General features: G+C 42.1%; 2 non-coding genes across 2 annotated transcripts; both read left to right on the top strand.

The window, feature by feature from the left end:
• Positions 1 to 2091: 2091 nt before the first annotated feature.
• LOC118482893 lies at positions 2092 to 2198 on the top strand. The gene has a single exon (XR_004869147.1). It is a non-coding gene; the product is annotated as a small nucleolar RNA R71 (small nucleolar RNA).
• Positions 2199 to 8128: 5930 nt separating this feature from the next.
• LOC118482892 lies at positions 8129 to 8235 on the top strand. Its single transcript, XR_004869142.1, has one exon. It is a non-coding gene; the product is annotated as a small nucleolar RNA R71 (small nucleolar RNA).
• Positions 8236 to 8679: the final 444 nt, after the last annotated feature.

Genomic DNA, 8679 nt, shown 5'->3' with positions numbered 1-8679 from the left:
TGAATGTGTAAAATGGTGTTAAAAGCAAAATTTTATGTTACTGGCAGTCTGGACACGGCCCCGTGGTGACCGGGCACGGCCCCGTGTTCAGGTGCCAATAACAACAATTAAAGAAAAGAAACAGAAGCCTGGACACAGGGGCGTGTTTGGTGAACACGGCCCGTGTCCAGTTACCTGAATTGGGCCTTTTTCTGCAGGATGTTCAGCACGGGGCCGTGTTGGCTGGGCACGGCCCGTGCTGAGCTTACTGTAATGGAGAAATTTTTGTCGGATGGCCCTGTTTTCGTGCATGGGGCATGTTTTTCGTTTCTCTTGTTATCCTTGACCACCATGAGTGTGTTTTATTCCTGCAAATTAAAACTAAAAGATTAAACTTAAACTAAGGATAGTTCCGCGGACTGCCTCCGTGGTGCGCCACATTTGTAAAGGTCCTTGGCTAGACCCAAGGCGAGGTTATATGTTTGCCAAGCGGGATGTTTTGCATCCCATGTTGCACCGTCGGAGAGCATCATCCAAACTCGAATCAATAACCTTCATGTAATTGACCGGGTCATCGTCCTCTATTCTCTTCCCAACCCCGAACTTTACTTCATTATCCCCATATTTTAAAGTGAGTGTTCCGTCATTCATGTCCACCACTGCTTATGCGGTGGCGAGAAATGGTCTCCCTAGTATGAGGGGGACTTCGGTGTCTTCTTCTATATCAAGTATGACAAAGTCGGTCGGGTAGACGAAATTGTCGACCTTGACTAGGAGATTTTCAATGACACCTTGCGGGAATTTGACGGATCGATCAGCAAGTTGTATACTCATTTTTGTAGGACTCATTTTTCCTAGGCCGAGTCTTTTGAACATTGATGCGGGCATGATGTTAATGCTAGCCCCGAGGTCGGCTAGTGCATTACGAACGGGGGAGTCCCCGATTGAGCAAGGAATTGTGAAGCTTCCGGGATCAATTTCCTTTTGGGGGAGTTTGTTGAGTACGAGGGCGGAGCATTCTTCGCCTAAGTTAACTAATTGCAATGTTTCAATTCTCCTTTTATGAGTGAGGAAGTCCCTCATGAACTTAGAGTATTTAGGCATTTGGGTTAGGACGTTAATGAAAGGAATGTTGACATGCAGTTGTTTTAGCAAACTTTCGAATTTTGCGAATTGCTCATTGGTCTTTTGACGGATTAACCTAGCAGGGTATGGAACCGGAGGAGCCTTGGTGGGTTCTGGAGGTGGAGGAGTGACCTTCTCTTGCTGTGGCGGAGATGTGACCTCCTCAATAAGTGCTGGCCCTTCTGCGAGATCCACGGTATGGTTCCGTAGAGTGATGAGATGAACTTGTGCCTTTGGGTTTATCTCGATATTACTTGGTAGCGCGCCTTGCGTTTTCTCGGAGAAATTTTGGGCCAGTTGATTTATTTGGTTTTCAATGTTTTGAATACTAGCTTGTTGATTTCTAAAATTTGATTCTAATTGTAGAAACCTATCCGAGTTTTTCTTTTCACTGTCGGAGATGTGGCGAGATATAGTATCTTCAAGCCTTTCTCGTCCACCTTGTTGTTGAGGGAAATTTTGTGACTCATTTCTTGGTTGTTGAAAGTTTGTTCGTTGGTTTATGCTTTGTTGGTTACTACCATTGTCGGGTTCTCTCCAACCAAGGTTAGGGTGTTTCGCCATCCTTGGTTGTAGGTGCCCGTTGGAGGACCCGACGGCCTAGGTCTATTATCAATGTAGTTTACCGATTCTTGTTGATCGTCTGTTTCTTTCATACAACTTCAATTTTCATGTGGCCCACCACAGCCTTCACAAGCCATAACCGAGACCGTTTTTGTCATTTCCAACTTTTTTATTTTTGAAGAAAGGGCCTCGATTTGGGTTTGTAAAGAAGTGCTTTCATCAACCTTATGGGCGCCCGGGGCAATAGATTTATTGCCTCGGGGAGTGTGCCACTGGAAATTGGTTTGAGCAATTTCCTCAATTTGATTATATATTTCATGCGGGCGGCGATTACCTAAAAGTCCCCCGGAGCTAGAGTCAAGTGTTTGCCTCGTGTATTGCAATAACCCATTATAGAAAGTGGATACTTGTTGCCATATCGCAAGGCCGTGATGTGGACATTTTCGCAATAGTTCCTTGAACCTTTCCCAAGTTTCATATAAGGATTCCCCGTCCTCTTGTGAATATGTATTAATTTCAGTCATTAATTTAGCCGTTTTAGCGGGAGGGAAATACTTATATAGAAATTTTTGGGTTAGTTCATCCCAGGTGTTTACCGATCCAGCTGGGAGGGTGTTAAGCCAAGCTTTTGCTCGGTCTTTTAGTGAAAAAGGAAACATTCGGAGGCGGATGGCGTCATTTGATGCTCCATTGATCCGAAAGGTATTACATATTTCTAAGAAATTAGTAATATGTAGATGAGGATCCTCGTCTGCAAGCCCATGGAAGGTTGCGGAGTTTTGAAGCATCTGTATCAAATGCGGCCGAAGTTCCAAGTTATTGGCTTCAACATTCGGTGCATTGATAGCGGCGCCGAGATTACCTACAGCGGGTCGTAGATAATCCATGAGGGTACGTTGGTCCGCCATTGGGAGTGGGTTCCCCGAAACCTTCTATTGGTTTTTAGCTTTTAGTCTTTTTCTGAGAAAGCGTTCGGGTTCTTCTAGAGGTTCTTTTATGTCTTTATTAGAACTGGAGCTCATACACTATGTAGAGGTGGCGGCTGGTTCCAAGTCCTACAACAAAAGCAGAAAAGAATGTTGGTCAGAAGGTTCACCACGGCCCCTGTCTCAGTGAACACGGCCCGTGGTCGGAGTTACAGTGATTGTTTTCCGGATCCCTGTTACTAGGGAGTTGGACACGGCCCCGTGTTGCACCGACACGGCCCCGTGGTCAGCCTTCTGTAACTCGGAAAACTAAAAACTGCCAGTAACACTGCTGGGCACGGCCTGTGTCCGACCAGGCACGGCCCGTGCTGAGCTCTGCAGAAGCTAAAAATTTAAGAAAATCCTAAAAAAGGAAAAAGAAAATAAAAAAAATGATTAGGCCGTTGATTTCTAACTTTCTTAAAATCCTTGTGTCCCCGGCAACGGTGCCAAAAACTTGATGCGTGTTAGTGTATATATGTTTTAGGTATATATTTTAAGCCCTTTTTACACTTTAGCCAAGTTTTAAATTTATAAAACACGATATTTACTAACACTAAACACACATATGGGCAAGTGCACCCATCGTGGACGTAGTATAGTGTTGGCAAGATACCGAGGTCGTCCAAGGACACAAGAGCTTTTAGTACCGGTTTATCCTCAACGTCTAATCAAATCAAAATGTTAGAAAAAGATTTTTAAACTAAGAAAATAAAACTAACTAAATGCTGAAAAATAAAATAAAAATAAAAACAGATAGACAAGATGAATCACTTAGATCCGACTCGTGTGTTAGTATTACCTTTGATTATTTTCGCACTTTTGCACTTGTTTAAGAGATTATCTTAGTTATTGTAGTAGGCCCCTGTTTTGAAGGCGACGTTACCCTCAACCCAGTAGTTTGAGTCAGCAAGGATACAATCCTAAAGGGTCGGATTATTGAAAGATAATTATTAAGTTATTAATGCAAATTATGGTAGGCCCCTCTTTTGGAGGTGACGTTACCCTCGACTAAGTAGTCTGAGTCAGCAGGGATACACTCCTAAATAGCCGGGTTATAGTATTAATAGTAGTCAATTTATGAGGGGATCAAAGAGTTTGGACCCCCGCCATCCAATACCTTTGGGTATTGAAGGAGGTCCTACTAATTTTGACCCAGGTCCCTTGCAGGACCTCCAAACGCTAAACAAGGGCAAGACCCTTACCAAACCGTTCCCTTAACCCCCGACCAGGTAGCCAACATACCTCCATATAGACGGTGGAGATATGAATGGTGAAAATCTTTTATTTTATATAGACAGTAAAATAATGCCAAGACACCACGGACAAACGATAAGGAAGAATCACCTTCAAAATACGAAACCAGTTATTAAAGTCATTAATACAAAACCAATTAAGAAGTGCAAAAGATTAAAAATAAAAAGTATTATACTAAACACTTGTCTTCACCAAGTGATGTAAGAGACTTAGGCAAACATGGCCTTGATTGTCAAGAACTCTTATGATCAATCTTGGATCCCGAGACGACTCACACACTCTATGATGGACAATGGATGATGGTGGTGGATGATGTTGTTGTGATGGTGGTGGGTGGTGGATGAAGTGTGAGAGAGGTGGTGTGCCAAGGGATCAGTTGCAATGGATCCAAGCACTCCTATTTATAGGCTGAACAGAAGCCTGGCACGGCCCCGTGCCCATCTGACACTATCTCTCTTCATTAATTGTAATTCACAATTACAATTAATACGCCTGCAGTACTTTGGGCACGCCCCCGTGTTCACTAGGCACGGCCCCGTGCTCAGCTCTGCCTTCTCTGTTTTGCTTGGGAGGATGCTGTCGAGGGGTCGGGCAGTCCACTTTTGTTCCCTTTCTTGTATTTATGTTAGATTTAGCTGTCTTTTTGCTTCTTTTGTTAATTTGAGCTCATTTAATCCTAAAAATACAAAAGGAAGACAAAAATACACTTTTTTCAACATTAGTACTTAAAAAGGGTTAGTTTTATGCCTTATTTGATGTAATTTATATGTTGCATTTTACACACATCAAATATCCCCCCACTTGAATCTTTGCTTATCCTCAAGCAAAACTCTTTAATATGTGGCTTACACTCCCAAATGGAATGGGTAGAAGAGAAGGTTTTGGGCTTGTCATAGAGTGTCGGGATTTTCAAAGATTGTTTAGGTTTTATTTTTATTTATTTACAATCCTATTCGTCATGATTTAATAAAAACTTTTCATAAGGTAAATTATTTATTAAGGCATAACATGCCTTTCTAAAATTCCATTTATATACAGGTTCACATACCTCACGGGGGAAATCAGTCACACTCGGCCGAAGGTGTATTTTTAGTGAATCACTCGAGAGCGGCATGGAACTTATTCCTACCATAAGCTTGCCAAGCAATCAATCCTCCTCCTTTTTAACTTTATACCTTTGTAAATATCAAGAGGACTTTTTGGGTGAAGGGTTAGGCTTGGGCTAAAGGTGGGTAGTTGGGTTAGTGGTTAGTAGAAAAGGGCGAAATGCGTAAAAAGCGTCGGTTTTCGTAAAACATTTTGTTTTTGTGACTTTCTATTTTTAATGAAGTATTTATTCAAACAGGCTTTTGTTTGAGGAGCTTTGTTTGTTTATTTCCAACTTCATTGTAAAATATGTATATTTATTTATTTATTTATTTATTTTTTTATATTTTTCATAGTCACACGAAAACCGAGCTTGTTACTTAAATAAAAGGTAAAAATAAAAAGGGTTTTTGGTGGGTAAAAAGGGTTTTGGGTTAAGAAATGAAAAGGTTTAGGCTCAAAGGGGTTAACTATGGGGGATTTTTGGGTAGGTGAAAAGAAAAATAAAAATAACGGTGTTGAAAGAAAAAGGGTTAGTCCTAATGTCTCCATCATTTACTTACTTGGGTTTAAGTCGGTAAGGACTGGGACTGAATTGTCGTGGCAAGTTCTAGAGTCGTAAGAACCAAGCGGCTATTCACACAAGAAACGAAAAATGAGCATTTAGCGTAAAGATGTATATTTGTATGCTCAATAAAGGCTCAAAACTCACTTTTGTGGGAATGAGTTTTTATGTGATCAAGTATATATAATCAAATTTTAACTAAGGTTGTCATGCCGTTTCATAATTTTCTTATGTTGGTTCTTTTTATCACGACGCTATCAGTTGTAAACTTATAAAAATGTAACCTTGTTAGACTTAGAATTCCCAACTTAAACTTAGACAAGTAAAAAAAAAATTGAAAATTTTTGAAAAAAATTTGGGGTGATTAGCGGTTCCAATAGAGTTTTGTGTAAGGCTTGTTATTAGGACTTGAAAAATTCAAGGTTTTAGCATTCCCCCCACACTTAAATTACACAATGTCCTCAATGTGTCCCAAAAATAAATTTTTAGGTTGATTGAATGTGTAAAATGGTGTTAAAAGCAAAATTTTATGTTACTGGCAGTCTGGACACGGCCCCGTGGTGACCGGGCACGGCCCCGTGTTCAGGTGCCAATAACAACAATTAAAGAAAAGAAACAGAAGCCTGGACACGGGGGCGTGTTTGGTGAACACAGGCCGTGTCCAGTTACCTGAACTGGGCATTTGTCTGCAGGATGTTCAGCACGGGGCCGTGTTGGCTGGGCACGGCCCGTGCTGAGCTTACTGTAATGGAGAAATTTTTGTCGGATGGCCCTGTTTTCGTGCATGGGGCATGTTTCTCGTTTCTCTTGTTATCCTTGACCACCATGAGTGTGTTTTATTCCTGCAAATTAAAACTAAAAGATTAAACTTAAACTAAGGATAGTTCCGCGGACCGCCTCCGTGGTGCGCCACATTTATAAAGGTCCTTGGCTAGACCCAAGGCGAGGTTATATGTTTTCCAAGCGGGATGTTTTGCATCCCATGTTGCACCGTCGGAGAGCATCATCCAAACTCGAATCAATAACCTTCATGTAATTGACCGGGTCATCGTCCTCTATTCTCTTCCCAACCCCGAACTTTACTTCATTATCCCCATATTTTAAAGTGAGTGTTCCGTCATTCATGTCCACCACTGCTTGTGCGGTGGCGAGAAATGGTCTCCCTAGTATGAGGGGGACTTCGGTGTCTTCTTCTATATTAAGTATGACAAAGTCGGCCGAGTAGACGAAATTGTCGACCTTGACTAGGAGATTTTCAATGACACCTTGCGGGAATTTGACGGATCGATCAGCAAGTTGTATACTCATTTTTGTAGCACTCATTTTTCCTAGGCCGAGTCTTTTGAACATTGATGCGGGCATGATGTTAATGCTAGCCCCGAGGTCGGCTAGTGCATTACGAACGGGGGAGTCCCCGATTGAGCAAGGAATTGTGAAGCTTCCGGGATCAATTTTCTTTTGGGGGAGTTTGTTGAGTACGAGGGCGGAGCATTCTTCGCCTAAGTTAACTAATTGCAATGTTTCAATTCTCCTTTTATGAGTGAGGAAGTCCCTCATGAACTTAGAGTATTTAGGCATTTGGGTTAGGACGTTAATGAAAGGAATGTTGACATGCAATTGTTTTAGCAAACTTTCAAATTTTGCGAATTGCTCATTGGTCTTTTGACGGATTAACCTACCAGGGTATGGAACCGGAGGAGCCTTGGTGGGTTCTGGAGGTGGAGGAGTGACCTTCTCTTGCTGTGGCGGAGATGTGACCTCCTCAATAAGTGCTGGCCCTTCTGCGGGATCCACGGTACGGTTCCGTAGAGTGATGAGATGAACTTGTGCCTTTGGGTTTGTCTCGATATTACTTGGTAGCGCGCCTTGCGTTTTCTCGGAGAAATTTTGGGCTAGTTGATTTATTTGGTTTTCAATGTTTTGAATACTAGCTTGTTGATTTCTAAAATTTGATTCTAATTGTAGAAACCTATCCGAGTTTTTCTTTTCAGTGTCGGAGATGTGGCGAGATATAGTATCTTCAAGCCTTTCTCGTCCACCTTGTTGTTGAGGGAAATTTTGTGACTCATTTCTTGGTTGTTGAAAGTTTGTTCGTTGGTTTATGCTTTGTTGGTTACTACGATTGTCGGGTTCTCTCCAACCAAGGTTAGGGTGATTTCGCCATCCTTGGTTGTAGGTGCCCGTTGGAGGACCCGACGGCCTAGGTCTATTATCAATGTAGTTTACCGATTCTTGTTGATCGTCTGTTTCTTTCATATAACTTCAATTTTCATGTGGCCCACCACAGCCTTCACAAGCCATAACCGAGACCGTTTTTGTCATTTCCAACTTTTTTATTTTTGAAGAAAGGGCCTCGATTTGGGCTTGTAAAGAAGTGCTTTCATCAACCTTATGGGCGCCTGGGGCAATAGATTTATTGCCTCGGGGAGTGTGCCACTGGAAATTGGTTTGAGCAATTTCCTCAATTTGATTATATATTTCATGCGGGCGGCGATTACCTAAAAGTCCCCCGGAGCTAGAGTCAAGTGTTTGCCTCGTGTATTGCAACAACCCATTATAGAAAGTGGATACTTGTTGCCATATCGCAAGGCCGTGATGTGGACATTTTCGCAATAGTTCCTTGAACCTTTCCCAAGTTTCATATAAGGATTCCCCGTCCTCTTGTGAATATGTATTAATTTCAGTCATTAATTTAGCCGTTTTAGCGGGAGGGAAATACTTATATAGAAATTTTTGGGTTAGTTCATCCCAGGTGTTTACCGATCCAGCTGGGAGGGTGTTAAGCCAAGCTTTTGCTCGGTCTTTTAGTGAAAAAGGAAACATTCGGAGGCGGATGGCGTCATTTGATGCTCCATTGATCCGAAAGGTATTACATATTTCTAAGAAATTAGTAATATGTAGATGAGGATCCTCGTCTGCAAGCCCATGGAAGGTTGCAGAGTTTTGAAGCATCTGTATCAAATGCGGCCGAAGTTCGAAGTTATTGGCTTCAACATTCGGTGCATTGATAGCGGCGCCGAGATTACCTACAGTGGGTCGTAGATAATCCATGAGGGTACGTTGGTCCGCCATTGGGAGTGGGTTCCCCGAAACCTTCTATTGGTTTTTAGCTTTTAGTCTTTTTCTGAGAAAGCGTTC

The sequence above is a fragment of the Helianthus annuus genome, chromosome 1 (genome assembly GCF_002127325.2).
Source record: "Helianthus annuus cultivar XRQ/B chromosome 1, HanXRQr2.0-SUNRISE, whole genome shotgun sequence".
Lineage (NCBI taxonomy): Eukaryota > Viridiplantae > Streptophyta > Magnoliopsida > Asterales > Asteraceae > Helianthus > Helianthus annuus.
The sequence above is the reverse complement of the archived record's forward strand: the minus strand, read 5'-3'. Positions and strand labels throughout refer to the sequence as shown.